The sequence below is a fragment of the Rhamphochromis sp. 'chilingali' genome (assembly GCF_963969265.1).
Source record: "Rhamphochromis sp. 'chilingali' genome assembly, chromosome: 15".
NCBI classification, from domain to species: domain Eukaryota; kingdom Metazoa; phylum Chordata; class Actinopteri; order Cichliformes; family Cichlidae; genus Rhamphochromis; species Rhamphochromis sp. 'chilingali'.
In genome coordinates this window covers 14399182-14417229 of record NC_137942.1, presented here as the reverse complement: position 1 = coordinate 14417229, position 18048 = coordinate 14399182, and the positions used below count along the sequence as shown (strand labels likewise).

General features: G+C 42.6%; 1 pseudogene across 1 annotated transcript; it reads left to right on the top strand.

Moving 5' to 3' along the window:
* The first annotated feature begins 3368 nt into the window (after positions 1-3368).
* LOC308411147 (cytochrome P450 2K1-like) lies at positions 3369-17572 on the top strand (annotated as a pseudogene). The gene is made up of 9 exons: positions 3369-3577; positions 3734-3896; positions 5101-5250; positions 5440-5600; positions 15574-15753; positions 15845-15986; positions 16318-16502; positions 16611-16752; positions 16827-17572. The product of its transcript is annotated as a cytochrome P450 2K1-like (transcript).
* Positions 17573-18048: the final 476 nt, after the last annotated feature.

The following is an 18048-nucleotide window of genomic DNA, read 5'->3' as shown; positions in this document are numbered from 1 at the left end:
GAGTGGAGTCATTCAAATTTTTGATTACCAACCAGAACTTTGTTTGAATGATTAACAGATCATATCAGTATTTTTGTTTTTCACTGTTATTTTTTAGAGAGTAATTTGTTAGAGGTTTATTCTTTCAATTGCAGGAGAATTGTGAAAAATGTTGTTTTCTGCAGATACATTTGGAATTGTGCATTTTCAATAACGGATCTAAAATGGCAATAAACGAAAGTCTTTAGCTTTTCAGTTTGCTTTTTGCACGCAGTGAAACACATCATGAACATAAAGAAGACACACTTTTACCAAAACAGTGAAGATACTACAAATGGCATGTAAAAATACAGCATGTTGGATCAGGTTTAGATAGGTATTCTTACATTGTACTCTAATTTATTCAATATTTAAATCTGCTTAGCCAGCTATTTTAGTGCAACAAACCTTTGGAGGAAACTAAGCTCTATAATGAACACTCACAGTCCAAGCCATTAACAGTCAGATTTATGGTTGACCAGACTTTAGTTAGAATTTGTTTTGTTTTGTTTTTTAGACAGTAATTTTTTAAAGGCTTTACCTTTTCCATTGGTGCAACCTTTTAATTTCTTTTTTTAAATTTACCTATGCTGTGTCTATGTTTAGTAGTTAATACCCAGGTAACATCCTTGACCACATTAGTCGTTCTTCCTGTTAAAAGCGGGTTTTTCCTTCCTACTGTTGCCAAAGCACTTGCTCAGGGAGTCATATGATGGTTGTAATACAATTAATTGAAAATTCATAACAGCACTTATCACAGCCTATAAACTATAACTAAGAACTATAACTCCTTCCCATTTGCACCGAAACACACCCACAAAGAAAATAAGTTTCTTTTTCTGTACTAAAGTGCAATGGTGAAAGTGAGGTTAAAGTAAGTAAGGCGTCGTCAAAGGAGCTTGCAAAGAAAAGCGTCTGGACTTCTTTAAGTTACTTGAAGACGTTTCACCTCTCATCCGAGAAGCTTCTTCAGTTCTAAGGTCAAATGGTGGAGAGTCCCAGATATAAACCTAGTGGGAGTAACCCCCCACAGAGGGACAAAAGGACCCCCTGATGATCCTCTAATCGCCTGAGCCAAGGTGTGGAACTGGGCGTGGGTCCCAATCAGCCAGAGTTTCGGGTGTGTTCATTGTGAAACCTGGCCCCACCTTATCATGCGAATTCCTGGGATCAGATGGCCCAGGATGTGAGTGGGCGTTAAGGCGTCTGGGAAGGGATCTCAAAACTGGATTATAGATGGCAGAGAGTTGGTGTCGTAAACCCCCGCCTCTGTTCAAAGATGGTCGCTCACAGTGGACATAGATGGCTTCTTTCACTCCTCTTTCAAACCATCTGTCCTCTCTGTCCAAAATGTGAACATTGGCATCCTCGAAAGAGTGTCCTTTATCCTTAAGATGCAGATGGACTGCTGAGTCTTGTCCTGTGGAGGTGGCTCTTCTGTGTTGTGCCATGCGCTTGTGAAGTGGCTGTTTGGTCTCTCCAATGTAGAGGTCTGGGCATTCCTCGCTGCACTGTACAGCATACACCACATTGTTAAGTCTGTTCAGACGTAAGTTCAGACTCTCCACCATTTGACCTTAGAACTGAAGAAGCTTCTCGGATGAGAGGTGAAACGTCTTCAAGTAACTTAAAGAAGTCCAGACGCTTTTCTTTGCAAGCTCCTTTGACTACGATGACCTGGATGACTGAGAACCTTCACAGACATAAGTAAGGTGTCGTGAAGAAATTGTGATCCCATTCTTGGAAGCACAAAGAAGAGGGGGAAGCACCGAATATGGATGATTTTGGAGAAGATTAGTCTTTCCTTCTAAAAGTTGCAGGGGATACATATTCTTTCAGACTTTGTGTCTCGGTATGCCTTAAAATGGGCCCCTTTCTATAAGGCAAGTCTTTTGTTTAGCAAATTCTTAAGAATCCACCAAATAACCCAGGTGATTTTGGAGAGGATAAAAGTTTCCTCAAGTGAAATACTTGATGGCTTGGAACATGAATCTTTGTTCTATTAGGATCTCTTTTTCTTTTTGATAGTTTCCACTGTAGCTTGGGGAAGTCTGCACTAAGTGCGCACATGTTTATTGACATCGATCAGAGTGTCTGATAGTGTTCCTTACAGTGGCTGGGAAGTGCAAATCACAAGTCCGCAACAAATTAACAAGTGGCTCTTGACGGAAAGGGATTGTCTGAAATACTGGAAGGGACTCAACGGTAGGGCTTTGGAGTTGACATAATGCCGCAATGTATTGTGGGAGCGCGGCGCCATATATCTGGGTCACGAATCAAAGCAAACACACTGTGCTGGAAGGACGGTTGCTAGAAACATGCTTAAAAGCAGTTTAAAAGAAAAGGGACGGTACAGAGACAGGTTGCGTCCGGATGCAAAGAGACGGTACTTGCAGAAAATAGCGTACATTGGAAATGTGGAACCGTATGAAATACGGCCGTGGAGTAGAAACCCTGACGACCTACCGCTATTGACGTAGCCTGATATATTTTCGTACCTTGTCTGTGGAGTCAGCGTGTACAAGGTGAACCGGTTTCGCAATTATAAATCTCTGGAGGGACACATTCAAATTAGTGCAGCATAAATTCATTCATGAGGGGGAAATTACAGTGAGAACATGTGGAGGCTGTTAGAGGGATAACATAGTGAGTTCAGTGCATTGATGTGATATTGTCCTGATGGATTTAGTTATTCTTTATGGTTAAAGAAATTGCAATGATTTATTAGTGCAATGATTATTATAAATAATCATAATTATAGATCTTGCTTCCATGTTTGTGTCCTGTGTCACTAAAAGTACATTTTATTGTAGTTTTATACATTGATTAATGACCTGCAAAATCTCCTTATCATATTAAGTGTCCATAACTGTCACTTAAAGTCAAACTTTATGCTTTCTCCATCTTGAAAGTGATTACATCCTTGCATTACATACTTTAGGTTCATTTTCTGCAGGCAGGTTTCTGAAAGAGAACAGGCAGATTTAGAATATAACATGCAGCGTTCTATAGATGGATGCATAAAAAAGAAGAAAAGTTACATGTATGTGCTAACTTTCTAAACACTTTGTTACATTTATGATAAATGGATTAGAAAGTAGATAAAACACATTTATGTCAGCCTTGGCTCATTAAAGTCCTTGTCTTTAAATTAACTTTGTATGTTTCAGGCACTCTCAAAGACTGAATGAACCAGCATTTCAGCCATGGGTCATGGTGAGCATCACAGGGAAGGTTGAAGCCGCCCACTGCACCTTTATGGCCAGAGTCACAGAGACCTGCAAGCTGTTTTCTATGCAGTGTTTACTTTTTGCAAATCCATTAAACACCCCCCATCAACATCAGAGCAAATGGAACATTTTGGGGATTTTATCTTTTTCATTTTGTTCAGTCCCACCACAATGCTGGCAGCCGTTGTTCTCCTGCTTGTACTTTAGCTTGTTTCTATCATTTTCATCTCTAAGGAAAAAGAAATGAAGCCCCAGGACCGAGACCTCTGCCCCTGCTTGGTAACCTGTTGCAATTAGATCCCAAGAGACCCCACAAAACTCTGTGTGAGGTAAAATAACTCTTCTCAAGATCTGAATCAAAAGAAGCCAGTTTAAACATATTACAATACCTAATGCTATGTTATGGCCCTAGCAGGGTCTCCTGTGAAATGTTAGGGGAACGTAACATGCTATTTAATTATTATTATTTTGAATGATTCTTCCAGCTTTCAAAGGAATATGGCTCTGTATTTACTCTTTACTTTGGAACCAACAAAGTCGTGGTCCTGGCTGGATATGAGACAGTCAGAGAGGCACTGGTCAACTATGCAGAGGAGTTTGGAGAGCGCAACATCTCCCCGATACTTAATGATATAAACCGAGGTCATGGTTTGATTCTTTTATATTGTGGTTTATTAAGTTTAATTTCATGTTCATAAATCTGTGTTAGCCCAGGGAAATTGCAGGTTTTGTTATTTGTGATCACTAGAGATATAAGAAAACATGATCGAAACAGGCTACACAATTAACAGCATGTTTCCTCATGTTTTGCAACAGCTGACCAATATCTTGAAGTCCAGGTTTCTTTTCAATCAGAAAAATAATATTTCAAAATAATATTTTAAAGGTTTAGTGGTGCATATTCCTTTGTTCTCGATGTCTGCCATGAGAGTAAGTTCTGCTGTTTGTGACAACATTGTGTTGTACTTTGAGTTCAGTTGATAGTTGGCTTTATAATAACATTTCACCAATGACACAGATGGAAACGTCAGATCAAAAGTGATAAAATGACTCTGAAATAAAAAATTAAAGACCCGTAGAATTACGGTTGAAAACCTTAAAAACAGATGATTTTCTTTTTGAAGAAATGCTGATTTTATTTTATTTTTTTGCTCTGATCTTTGCTGTTTTGCTTGGTTAAGATCAGATTGAGCAACAGCCCCCTTCACTCTCACTGACCTGACAGATCGCTCAACAGCAAATCCCTTTATCAATGTTTTACTTTGTGGATTTTACATTTAACACACATTAGCATGTTATATTACCAGCTAAAGTCACTTTCCCTTGCTTATCCAACTCAGAATCAGTGGTTGGTTGAGGTGGTTTGATGCTTTATATTTATTTTGTAATTATCTTTTTTTCTTGCTTTGTAAAAGTCGTCACTCTGCTGCCTTCAGACTTATCCATGTTTGAAATAATCAGCACATGATTGGGAAATCCTGGACTGACATATCGAGTTGATAACGACAGCAGTCATCTGACCTCTTACCCGATTGGTGATGTGAAAGAGAATTAACACAGGAAAAAACAAACAAACTTTGAAATGATAAATATGATAAAGTAGGACCTCAGCTGTGGAGCCCGAGAAGTACACGCTGAAATACAAAATTACATGAAACACATACTGTCAGTTCTTTATTTGAGTTAAGGCATGAATGCAAAATTGAGAACTCTGTCACAGAGACTACTGCTGAAACAGACAAAGGTCTGCGCTACAAGCCTGATTGTTCATTTGTGCCTCTGCTGAACTGATGAATGTCAGGCTCTGGCTGCTAGGCTGGAGCAGACATGCATTATACCTTATGTTTTGTAGGAATTTTGTTTGCAAATGGAGAATCGTGGAAAGAGCTGAGACGTTTTGCCCTCACCACCCTCAAAGACTTTGGGATGGGCAAAAGACTTTCTCAGGATAAAATCCTGGAGGAGTGTGGTTATCTGATTCAAGTGATTGAAGAGCATAAAGGTATGGCGATAGTGTGTGTACATGTAAGTGATGACATTGTGTGCTGAAGCAGTTTTGAACCCTGAACTTCAACTTAAAGGATTTTTTAAAAATTTTTAGCACACCTCTAAATTTTGTGCATTTCTGTTAGCCCGTGTACGAATTTATTTATTTTAGATTTTTCCCCCCCCCTTGTGTGTCAATTTACAGGAAATGCTTTTGATACAGCTCTTCCAATAACTTACGCAACAGCCAACATTATCTCCTCTATTGTTTACGGAAGCAGATTTGACTACGGTGACCCTGTATTCAAGAACATGGTGAAGCGAGCCAATCAAACCATATGTGTCTCAGGTTCTGCATCAGTCCAGGTTGGCTTTTTGACTTGACGCTGTTTTTAAAATAAATTACACATAAGATTTAAATCCACTAATATTACCACTGTGCAAAGGATCGAGGTATAAATTGATACTGTTACAGCTTTAACAGCAATCAGCATCCGTTTTCATGCTGATTCAGATTTGATGATGTTACCGGCACCAGACCTAGGGGAATCTGGACTGGCAGCAAGCGGCACACAGGCTAGAGAGCACTGCGTAGCCAAATATGAGCAAACTGTGGATTAATAGAGAGGACATCGAAGTTAGCGTCTTGCTCAGGCTGGAGCTCATTTATTTCTCCACATATACACAATACAAATCACACTAGACCATGCATTCTTCCCATAAAATAACAGAGTTCATAAACAAAAATAAAGTTACAAAAAGCATTCTCTCAAAAGCAAAATAAATACAAACTAATTCAAAATGACTTTACATACTCACACTTAAACAAAACACTCAAGGCCAAAGCATAACAACATACCAAAATAACCCATCTCACATTCACACAACCTTTCCCCACATTCGCGCCATATACTATTACTTTTGAACATGGCGTCTCCTGAACGCAACCAACATGGCGGCAGACGACTGCAAACATTGTTTCACCAACAAAAAGCTTTCCCCTTAATACATGTACTCAGTACTGCTTGGCTAACACTAAAACAAACACTACAACACATTTTCGGAAGTCGCAGGTTGCCACTGTCATAGCATATACTTATAGTGCTACGTAGCATTAAAGCATTATGCCGATGATACACTAATATTCATGACAACAAAATACCACAAAACAACATCATCACTCTCATCTCAAAATATAGCCGAACAGTTGTTACTCAACTTACATGACATTTAGAACCAGTTCGGTAACATAAAAGTTTGTTTGTCAGTACCTGTGGATTAATAGAGAGGACACCGAAGTTAGCGTCTTGCTCAGGCTGGAGCTCATTTATTTCTGAGCTGCGCATACGCAGAGCCTATAGCTAGTCTCTCTGGTAGTTCCACAGCAGTGCAAGAGCACCATCTACTGGCATAATGAAATATAACCAATATAACAACACATAACAATGTCAAAATAAGTCACAATAATAAACAAAAAATAAGGGGGTATTTGGTTTTCTTACAAAAATAAACATGTAGCTTTTTCAACCTGCTACACTCTCCCCTGCTTTAAGAGATGGCTCCGGACATCTGGAACCAAACTAACACACTTCATGGCGTTTGCCCAAAGTCTTTAAAGTCTAATAGTCAAAACTATTAGTTCCAGGAGTAATGTCAAAAGGTCTTTTGGTCACCAGTCTAACATGTCCATACTGGTGTGAGGTAATAACAGTCAGGAACAGCTGGGTAAAGTGACATGTGGCAGGGAACATATGCAAGCATCATGTTTGCTCCAGGTCTCCAGAGCTGATATGAAGGCTGTCCCATTTGGCTATATGTAAAAACCTCTTTCGGTTTCACAGCTCTGGTCGACCTCCGTATTGGTGGCACATCCCATTCTGGTGTCTCTGGGGCAGGGTCCCTGTTATCCACACAGCTCTCCGACCCTGTGTCCTCCATAAGATCCTCAGTTGCAGGTTCCTCCTGGGTTTCCACAGTTGGTGATGAAACAACAGGCATTGGGAAATCTGCTGGTTCTGTAGATACAGCTGGTGGGACTGCACTTCCCTGCTGCACTTCCACTGATTCCATTTCGTGTCTTATTGGCTGAAACTCAGGAGCTACAGCTCTCAGTTCACTGTGTGGTCTCGGCTGAGGCCTTTTGGGGTTAACTCTCCTCCACTGATACACAGGTATAGTTCTCAGGCTGTATGTGTACCCTTCCTCTTCATCCGAATGATCAGACTCATGTTCCACTGTTTCATTGGGGTTTGTCTCTCCCAGTCTTTGTGTTTGTCTTTTCTGACGTCCCTGCTGATCTTGCTCTACCGGCAAATCAGTCACAAGCAGCAGGAGGTTTCGATGCAGGACACGAAAGGTTTTGTCTCCTGTTTCTGATTGTACCCTATATACAGGTCCATCTCCAATCTTCTCAACAACTCTGTGAATTTTCTTTTCCCAGTAGGCACGGAGTTTGCCTGGACCACCCCGCTCGGAGAGGTTTCTGACAAGCACTCGATCTCCTGGTTGCAGTGCGATGCCTTTGATGTGCTGATCATAATGCTTTTTCCCCTTTGCAGAGGACTTTGCACTGTTTTCTGAAGCAATTTTATAGGCTTCCTGCATGCGTGCAGCCCACTTTTGTGCATACTCCTGTCTGGACTGTGACTCTTTTTCAGGTTTTAAATCAAAAAGCAGATCAACAGGCAAGCGTGGGGCTCTTCCATACAGGAGGAAGAAAGGTGAATAGCCTGTTGCCTCATGTCTTGTGCAGTTATATGCATGGACTATATGGGGCAAATGATCCTTCCATTCTGCCCTTTTCTCCTCATGAAGAGTCCGTAGCATTTGTAGAAGTGTTCTATTTAGACGCTCAACAGGATTTCCCTGTGGGTGGTAGGGGGTTGTTCGAGAGTGGCCTATTCCTGCCAGCTGTTTGAGTCTTTGGAAAAGGTTGTTCTCAAACTCCCGGCCTTGGTCATGATGCCGCTTTTCAGGGTACCCGAAACGCGGGATAAAGTCAAGAAAGATTTTCTCAGCTGCTGTTTTGCCAGATTTATTCTTAGTCGGGTAAGCTTGGGCAAAACGGGTAAAGTGATCTACCAAGACTAAAATGTACTCAAAGCCACCTTTACTTGGTTCTAGATGTAAATAGTCAACCGAAATGAGTTCAAAGGGGGCACTGGTTGTTATCGAGCCCATTGGTGCTCTCTCTGGGACACTTGACCGTTTCTGTTTGATACAAGGGCACTGGCGAATGACATAGTCCTCAATTTCACGCTGCATAAAAGGCCAGTAAAACCTCTCCCTTGCTAACTGAATGACTTTGTCAGCACCAACATGTCCCATATCATCATGCAGGTGTTTCCGTACAGTTTGCTTAAGCTTACTGGGTAGAATCAGCTGTTTTCTTTGTCCAGTCTGTCTGTACAGTATTCCTTCCTCAAGTACAAGTCTGTTCCATTCATGTACTAGCCTACGTGTCTCTTGTCCTAGCTGTCTCTTATCTTTACTATTAGGACTCCATCTACTCTTTTTCAGATTTATCACCTCACAGATAGGGGGGTCCTCCCTCTGCGCAGCCCTGATGTTTTCTGGGGTGATGACAGGGGCACCTTCAGGGGGTGTGTCGTCAACACAGTGCAGTGCAGCCACCCATGGTACATCACCGTCTCTCATGGCTTTGTCTCCTTGCCAGATTGCAGAAACCACTTCTGGGGACAGTGTCTCAGTATACTCCATGAGGTGTTCCTGGAGTGGCAATGGATAGCGGGAGAGCGTGTCAGTGTCTGCGTTGGACTTGTCTGGTCTATACTTTACAGTGAAATGGAAGTCAGCTAATTCGCCCACCCACCGATGTCCCACAGCGTTTAACTTTGCTGTGCTCAAGATGTATGTGAGGGGATTATTATCTGTGTACACTGTGAAAGTGGGTGCATAGTAGAGGTAATCCCTAAATTTATCACAAATTGCCCACTTCAGGGCAAGGAATTCAAGCTTGCCAGAATGGAGATGGTAATTTTTCTCAGCAGGCGTGAGTGTCCTGGAACCATAAGCAATGACACAGAGCTTTTCCCCCTGTTGCTGATAAAGCACAGCCCCCAGGCCTTCATTTGATGCATCTGTGTGTAGAACGAAGGGCAAACTGAAATCTGGGTAAGCCAGGACAGGTGGACGGGTTAACATATCCACCAGACGTGACACCACAGTACGATGTTCTGCTGTCCATTGCACTGGTGTTTTGGAAGGAAGCTGACCACCATTTGTGCGCTTTAACTTGATTTTGGCTCTAGTTGAGCTACATTGCAGGCTAGGATCACTGGGACTCTCAATAAGCTTAAACAGTGGCCTCGCTATTCTAGAAAAGTCCTGAATGAACGTCCTGTAATACCCTAGAAACCCTAGAGTGCTCTGACCTCTCCCATGTTCTTTCGCTCTCTGTCTCTCAAATGTTCCACTGCTTCGAGATCTTTTGGGTCTATCTGGACACCTTCAGTGGTCACCAAGCGCCCAACATACCTGACCTGACGCTTAAACAGTTCACATTTTTTGGGACGTAGCTTCACACCATGCTCTCGCAGGCGGCAAAGCACATGCATCAGATCATCAACATGGTCATGAAAAGTCTTGGAAAAGCAAAGCACATCATCTAAATATGGTGAGCAGCACTCATCCCTCAGACCATCAAGGACCCCCTCCATGCATCTCTGAAATGCTGCTGGGGCGTTGGTAAGGCCAAATGGGAGGCGGATCCACTCGTACAACCCCCAAGGCGTGCTGAATGCTGTCAGGTGTCTTGATCTTTCATCAACAAAGCCCTGGTGGTACGCACTACCCTGGTCGAGTATTGAAAACCATGAATAGCCCCCCAAATTATCCAGCAGGTCTTGGATGCGTGGTAGTGGGTGGCGGTCAGCAATGGTTTTATGGTTAAGGCCCCGAAAGTCAATACACAAGCGTAAGCTTTTGTCTTTCTTTCGGACACACACCACCGGAGATGAGTAGGGTGATGTGGACTTTCTGATCCAGCCGTTGTCCAGCAAATTCTGAACATATTCTTTTACCTCTTTATACAAAGGTTTGGGGACCGAATTGTAGGATGTCTGGACAGGCGTATCGTCTTTCAGATTAATTTTCAACTGCAAGCTTGGGATGCAACCAATGTCAGAGTCACTTTGGGCAAAAACATCTGACTGTTCATACAACATGTCTCTAACTACCCTCTGTCAGGTAGGACAAATCAACAGGTGGATGCCATCTCTGACCTTCATTGACTTCTGTCTGATGCTTTTCGTTACCTAGCTGAACTGAACACACTTTTACATTTGTATGGGCTGATGACCCTGCGTCAGCAGAGAGATACTTGACAGGTTTTACTTCAGTCACCTCTTCCAATGTACCTAAGACTGTTCTTTTGGAGAGAAAAATGTCATGTTTGGTAGGATTCTGAATGGGAATCTTAACAATTTTTGTCAACCCACTGGGGACATCTACCAAAGCTGGGAACAACTCCAAACCCTCAGGGCAGCTGTTCTCTAGATTTGGTTGGAAGAGTCGTGGGCCACCTCTTGGCCATTCTCTGACTCTACACTTTACTTCACAAATCTGTCCTGCAGGAATCATTACACCTTTTTTTCCTGTTCTCACACTACACTCAGGATCTATTTCATCAGGGGTGGGCATCTGAAGTGCTGAAACTAGAGCATCTACTGCACTGCTGCTGACACTTAAAGCTTCTTTGAGGAGCGCAGACAGGTCAGCCCCACCTCTCTGTTCTTTATTGGTTTTTAGGATTTCAGCTATTACGTTGCTGCCTAAAATAAGACAGTTAAGGTTGTGCTGACTGATAAGCACTGGCACTTGTATGGCGACATGCCCATAGTTCACACTCTGAATTTGAAGTTCCGTGTCTGCCCAACCATCAAATGGAACGTCTGTACCATTAGCTGCCGCTATTTCCAGAGGCTGGTCTGAAAGGAGGGACTCAAGTGGCTTGATCTTAATGTGGGGGATGTTTTTCTCTATCCATGCTCTTGATACCATAGTCACTTGGGCCCCTGAATCAAGCAGCATCTTAAGTGGTACTCCATTGATGGCACATGAGACCATACATCTGTTCCCAATAAGCTGTGCAGTGGGTTTCGCTGGTGGTGCAGGACTGGGTACATTTGATCTCACCACACTTGAAGTCTTAGCAAAACTGGTGTGTGCTGGGGACTCCTCGGCTTGTTCGGTCACTGGCAGCCCCTCTCCAGTGACCTCACCCCGTTTCCCGACACCTTACGCCGCAGGCAGCCAATAGCCCGGTGTCCTGGCTGGCCACACGCAAAGCAGTGGGGGGCAGCTCACTTTGCCTTGCTGTACACAATCACCACATCTGCCCCGGTTCTCAGCTGGAGGTGTTGGAGGGTGGTTCAGGGGCGAGCAGGAGTCTCCAGATGCCACACTATCAGTCTGGCTCACCACTTTAGTTAGCTGTCTAGTCAATGAAGACACTTGGGCAGTCAGTTCTCTAATAGCTGCACGGTTAGCCTGTAGCTCAGTGTTAACCTTCGCTTGCTCAGTCAAGTCCGTGTTAGCAAGCTGAGCGGCACTTACAGTCACAGGTCTGATTTTAGATGCTGTACCCAGTCGCCTCAGTCTCTCAGCTTCCTCGCTGATGGACTTTGTAATCTGTTCAAGCAAAAAGTCGTCACTAACCTGCAAGTCATTAAGAAAAGGTTTGAGGTCTTGTCTCACATAGTTGTTTTTTTCATTGAACCCTTGATAAAGTGTGTGAAGAAATGTGCCCTGCACAAGCTTTTTGTCATAGCTAAAGTCTGCACCAGGCTGTCGTGACTCAAATAGTACACGCTGTTTTAACCCTATAATTCTGTACAAAAACTGCTGTGCACTCTCTTTGTCTTGCTGCTTAGCATTACTTAGCTCTTGAAAGAGTTCAGCGCTATTCTTGTCTCGAATATGAGAGCGGAGAAGTTTCTTCAAACCATCAACTGTCAAATCATCTTTGTTGGTTAACATTTCCTTGAGAGTACCAGGCTTCATTATCTTTAGCAAGGTTCTGATTATTTCACACTCAGTAAACCCTTCTTGTAACCCCTCATCAATTTGTTTGCACAGACTACTGTAGGACATATCCGAGCCAAGATCTGAAATTTGTCCACCATGCAACTTGAATTCTCTGCGTGGAAACAAAGCTGCCACATCACTGAGACTCAAAACTTGGTCATATCCTCTGGACGGACGACTCACCCTGCCAGGGGAAACCCCAGCAACACTAGGCGCCGGTGACACTGAAGCTGGGATGTTGAAGTTCTTGGTGGGCGTATCAGGTCATACAGTTCTGGTTCACTTAAGCCATAGGTGTCAAACTCTGGCCCGCGGGCCAAATTTGGCCCGCAGCCTAATTACATTTGGCCCGCGAAGCCATACCAAATTATTATTAGAGCTGGCCTACTGGTATTATACAGCTAATATATATATTGTTTAGTATTAAGCTTTGCTCGTTCCATATTCAGTTTTTCAGCAAAACTTGTTTGAGTCCATAAGAAGAGATTCATTCTTAAATCTGGAGGAAGATTTTTTTTCAATAAATATTAATGTTAGCCCGCGACCTTGTTCCAGTTTTGAATTTTGGCCCACTGTGTATTTGAGTTTGACACCCCTGACTTAAGCCATCAAGATTGCGAGTCATACTGCCATCCTCCACTGAAGAAACAACAGTGCGCAGCTGGCTCACACTCAAATCACAAAGTCTTTTCTGGATCTTTACTATCAACAACCGCCGTGGGGTAACAGTGGCCATCTTGACGTTTTGACTGTGACCTGGGCTCCCTGGATGACGCACTCAATGCAGCCTTCCCTGAGACTTTGGACACCAGTTCTGGTCGTTTGGCACACACGTCACCACTAGACGATCCCGTTTTCTTACAAAAATAAACATGTAGCTTTTTCAACCTGCTACAATGACAATCACATACATTCATATATGGAAGTAGAACATCCTTTGAAACTATAAAATCTTATAAAAGCAGCCTAAATCAGCAACAACAAACAGGCCTCATGACCTGATTTCTACTACACGTATAAGGCTGCCAGGCACCAGCCGCTCCCACCCGACGACGGGCACCGGAACAGTCAGGACCTCCTCCACTTCCACGGCTTCGGGGAACGCCAGTTGGGGTGGCGGCCGGGACCCGATCCGAGCTGCCAGGTTCTCAATCCATCATACGCTCGATTCGATTCTGCAGTTCTTCCTGCTGCTCCCGCTGTTTGGCCATGTGTTTTGCAAATGTGGCTCTGTGGTGCATTGGAAATCTGACTGTTTGCTTTTTCACAATCTTTTTTCTTCTTATTTTATAAATTTGTTTGTTGCTCATTGAGCCAAAGAGAGTAATTCTTAATCATGAGATACAATAAAATGTATACAGTGGGGCAAAAAAGTATTTAGTCAGCCACCGATTGTGCAAGTTCCCCCACCTAAAATGATGACAGAGGTCAGTAATTTGCACCAGAGGTACACTTCAACTGTGAGAGACAGAATGTGAAAAAAAAATCCATGAATCCACATGGTAGGATTTGTAAAGAATTTATTCGTAAATCAGGGTGGAAAATAAGTATTTGGTCAATAACAAAAATACAACTCAATACTTTGTAACATAACCTTTGTTGGCAATAACAGAGGTCAAACGTTTACTATAGGTCTTTACCAGGTTTGCACACACAGTAGCTGGTATTTTGGCCCATTCCTCCATGCAGATCTTCTCGAGAGCAGTGATGTTTTGGGGCTGTCGCCGAGCAACACGGACTTTCAACTCCCGCCACAGATTTTCTATGGGGTTGAGGTCTGGAGACTGGCTAGGCCACTCCAGGACTTTCAAATGCTTCTTACGGAGCCACTCCTTTGTTGCCCGGGCGGTGTGTTTTGGATCATTGTCATGTTGGAAGACCCAGCCTCGTTTCATCTTCAAAGTTCTCACTGATGGAAGGAGGTTTTGGCTCAAAATCTCACGATACATGGCCCCATTCATTCTGTCCTTAACACGGATCAGTCGTCCTGTCCCCTTGGCAGAAAAACAGCCCCATAGCATGATGTTTCCACCCCCATGCTTCACAGTAGGTATGGTGTTCTTGGGATGCAACTCAGTATTCTTCTTCCTCCAAACACGACGAGTTGAGTTTATACCAAAAAGTTCTACTTTGGTTTCATCTGACCACATGACATTCTCCCAACCCTCTGCTGTATCATCCATGTGCTCTCTGGCAAACTTCAGACGGGCCTGGACATGCACTGGCTTCAGCAGCGGAACACGTCTGGCACTGCCGGATTTGATTCCCTGCCGTTGTAGTGTGTTACTGATGGTGACCTTTGTTACTTTGGTCCCAGCTCTCTGCAGGTCATTCACCAGGTCCCCCCGTGTGGTCCTGGGATCTTTGCTCACCGTTCTCATGATCATTTTGACCCCACGGGATGAGATCTTGCGTGGAGCCCCAGATCGAGGGAGATTATCAGTGGTCTTGTATGTCTTCCATTTTCTGATGATTGCTCCCACAGTTGATTTTTTCACACCAAGCTGCTTGCCTATTGTAGATTCACTCTTCCCAGTCTGGTGCAGGTCTACAATACTTTTCCTGGTGTCCTTCGAAAGCTCTTTGGTCTTGGCCATGGCGGAGTTTGGAGTCTGACTGTTTGAGGCTGTGGACAGGTGTCTTTTATACAGATGATGAGTTCAAACTGGTGCCATTCATACAGGTAACGAGTGGGGGACAGAAAAGCTTCTTACAGAAGACGTTACAGGTCTGTGAGAGCCAGAGATCTTCCATGTTTGAGGTGACCAAATACTTATTTTCCACCCTGATTTACGAATAAATTCTTTACAAATCCTACCATGTGAATTCATGGATTTTTTTTTCACATTCTGTCTCTCACAGTTGAAGTGTACCTCTGGTGCAAATTACTGACCTCTGTCATCATTTTAAGTGGGGGAACTTGCACAATCGGTGGCTGACTAAATACTTTTTTGCCCCACTGTATATGACACAATATGCACTCACAGTCATTAAGAGAATACATGGTAACGCTACCTGAAAATATAAGATATCTTTAGATGCACAGCAACAGTAACTTTGTTAATTGTGATTTCAATGATTTCTGTGAGAGAAATTCTGAAATAAGTTAAGTCATTGGTGCTTTCACAAAAATGAAAACCAGGATTTAGTGAAAAATTGTGTAATAATACTATATTGACATTTTTAAGTATGTAAACTGTGTCATATGACAAAGTAAAGTGTATTTCATTTTATTTCTGATAATTACGTGTATTTACTTGGAATAAGCTTTGTTTTACTGTTTTTTCCACAGCTTTTTAACATGTTTCCTCGGCTGTTCGGTTGGATAAAAAATCGCCAGGTGGTGTTAAAAAATGTTGAGATGGCTGTCACAGATATAAAGAATTTAATTAATCATCTGAAAGAGACTCTGGAGCCCGGACTGTGCCGAGGGCTTGTGGACTGTTTTCTGATTGTGAAACAGAAAGAAGAAGTAAGACAATATGTGTTTTTTAAAATTATGATAATATTATTTACACTTTAGGTTTGATAGCAATAAGCAATGTGAGTGTTACTTCTTTTAGGACTCCTGTGTTTTGGATACTCACTACAATGAGGAGAACTTGACATTCACAGTGAGCAACCTGTTTGCTGCTGGCACTGACACCACAGCAGCCACACTGAGATGGGGTTTGCTGTTAATGGCTAAATACCCACACATACAGGGTAAGGAACTGGACAAGACATGCAAGTCTCATTATGTATGGTAATAACACATAAATAGAGTTCAGTGTCCTGTTGGGGTACAAGACCAAGGACTTCAGTTATGGGTTTACTGACATTTCAGCATGTGATATCAGAGAGATAAGGCAAAAAATTAGGAGTTTTGTCTTTGTTACTACCAGTCAGTGGTAAATAAATACACGTCAGATGCAAACAATGTGCACCATAACAATATTCTGTGTATATTTTGAATTTAAATTTTTTTTTTTACACATTTTAGCAGATCTGTTAAAACTAATGTGGACAAATGCGTTTCTTTATTTTGTCTCTGCAGAGCAGGTCCACGAGGAGTTGAGCCGGGTAGTAGGAAGCCGACAAGTTTGTGTAGATGACCGGAAAAACCTGCCGTACACTGATGCAGTCATTCACGAGACTCAGAGACTGGCGAATATTGCTCCCATGTCTGTTCCTCACCAAACTAGCCAAGATGTCACCTTCAAGGGATACTTTATCAAAAAGGTCAGCTGCTGTACCTAAATATATTTTAACATCTTGATTCACTTCTGATAACCTGAACTAGTTCTGTAGATGTACATCTACATGAGAAATCTTCTTGGTTTCCCACAGGGAACTATTGTGTTTCCCCTTCTCACCTCTGTCCTGTATGATGAGAGTGAATGGGAGAGCCCACACACTTTTAACCCTTCACATTTTCTGGACAAAAAGGGTCAATTTGTCAGGAGAGATGCCTTCATGCCCTTTTCTGCAGGTATGACAACTTTGATAAAATGTACACTTCCACAGACGTGATTGGATTTAAATGAGTGTAAACTGCTCTTGCAGGTCGCAGGATGTGTCTCGGAGAAGGTCTGGCTAAGATGGAGCTCTTCCTCTTCTTCACCTCCCTCATTCAGCGCTTTCGTTTCACTCCTCCACCTGGAATCACAGAGGATGAACTGGATCTCACACCAGCTGTGGGATTCACCACCCCTCCTTCATCTCATATGCTGTGTGCTGTCAGTCGCCAGTGAGAGACACATGGAACTTGACATTATAGCATTTACTTGTGACAATAGCATAAGCAATAGCATCAAACAGATGTCAGCATTCTGAACAACAGGCAAAGGCAGATGTCAAGGGAACAGATTTTTCTGACTACTTTTTAGTTTTACTCCCTACAGTTTCAAGCAAATATCTGTACTTTCTACTTATTACGTTTTCAAAACAGGCTCATTACTTTGGCTATAATGCATTTGGGGGGAATCATTATCTCGTTATTATCTTGTCACTGTGGACCTCCCAGCCCATTGTTCCTTCACTGGGCTGGTTTCAGTCATTATGCAAATGTACTGTTAATTAGATTGGAGAAACCTGCAGTCAGCTGACACTGAAGAAGTCACTTGGATGAGAGACGAAACGTTTCTCCCACTGAAAACGCTACTTTCAGATAAACAGAATCAACTTTTGGAGACTGCAGACCTTTGTTTGTTTATTAATCACCAGTGGATAAAAAAAGATGACATGTGTCAAAGTCAGGGATTAAAAGTGATTGTTTTTAAGTGTCAGTTAATTTCCAGTGCAGCTTTCCTCTCAGCTCAACAAACATCACAAACACACAAAGTGTTTGTGTGCAGTTTGTCTCAAAGTGTGTTGCTAGCTAAAGGTCCAGCTGCTGTATTTCCTTGCTGTAGGTTAGTGCAGGATAAACAGGTTAGTTAGGACGAGAAAGAGCGGACTCGACAGCGGAGCTCCTTGCAAATAAACAGTGTGGTTTATTTACAAAGTGGTAAAAACAGTGAACAGCTGATCCAGGTACAATGAAAGTTGAGTGGGTGGTTTTCTCCTCTTCTTTTCGTCCGTGCCCGAGTAGAGAATAAACACCCCGTGTCCTCCAATAACCCTCGTCCCAGGTGATGATTAACCCTCGAAATTCCGAGAACACAACATCACGGGCAGGCCGACCGATGCCAGTCACTTCTAACAAGTAAAATCAAAGTATAATTGACAGAATGAGTGGAGTCATTCAAATTTTTGATTACCAACCAGAACTTTGTTTGAATGATTA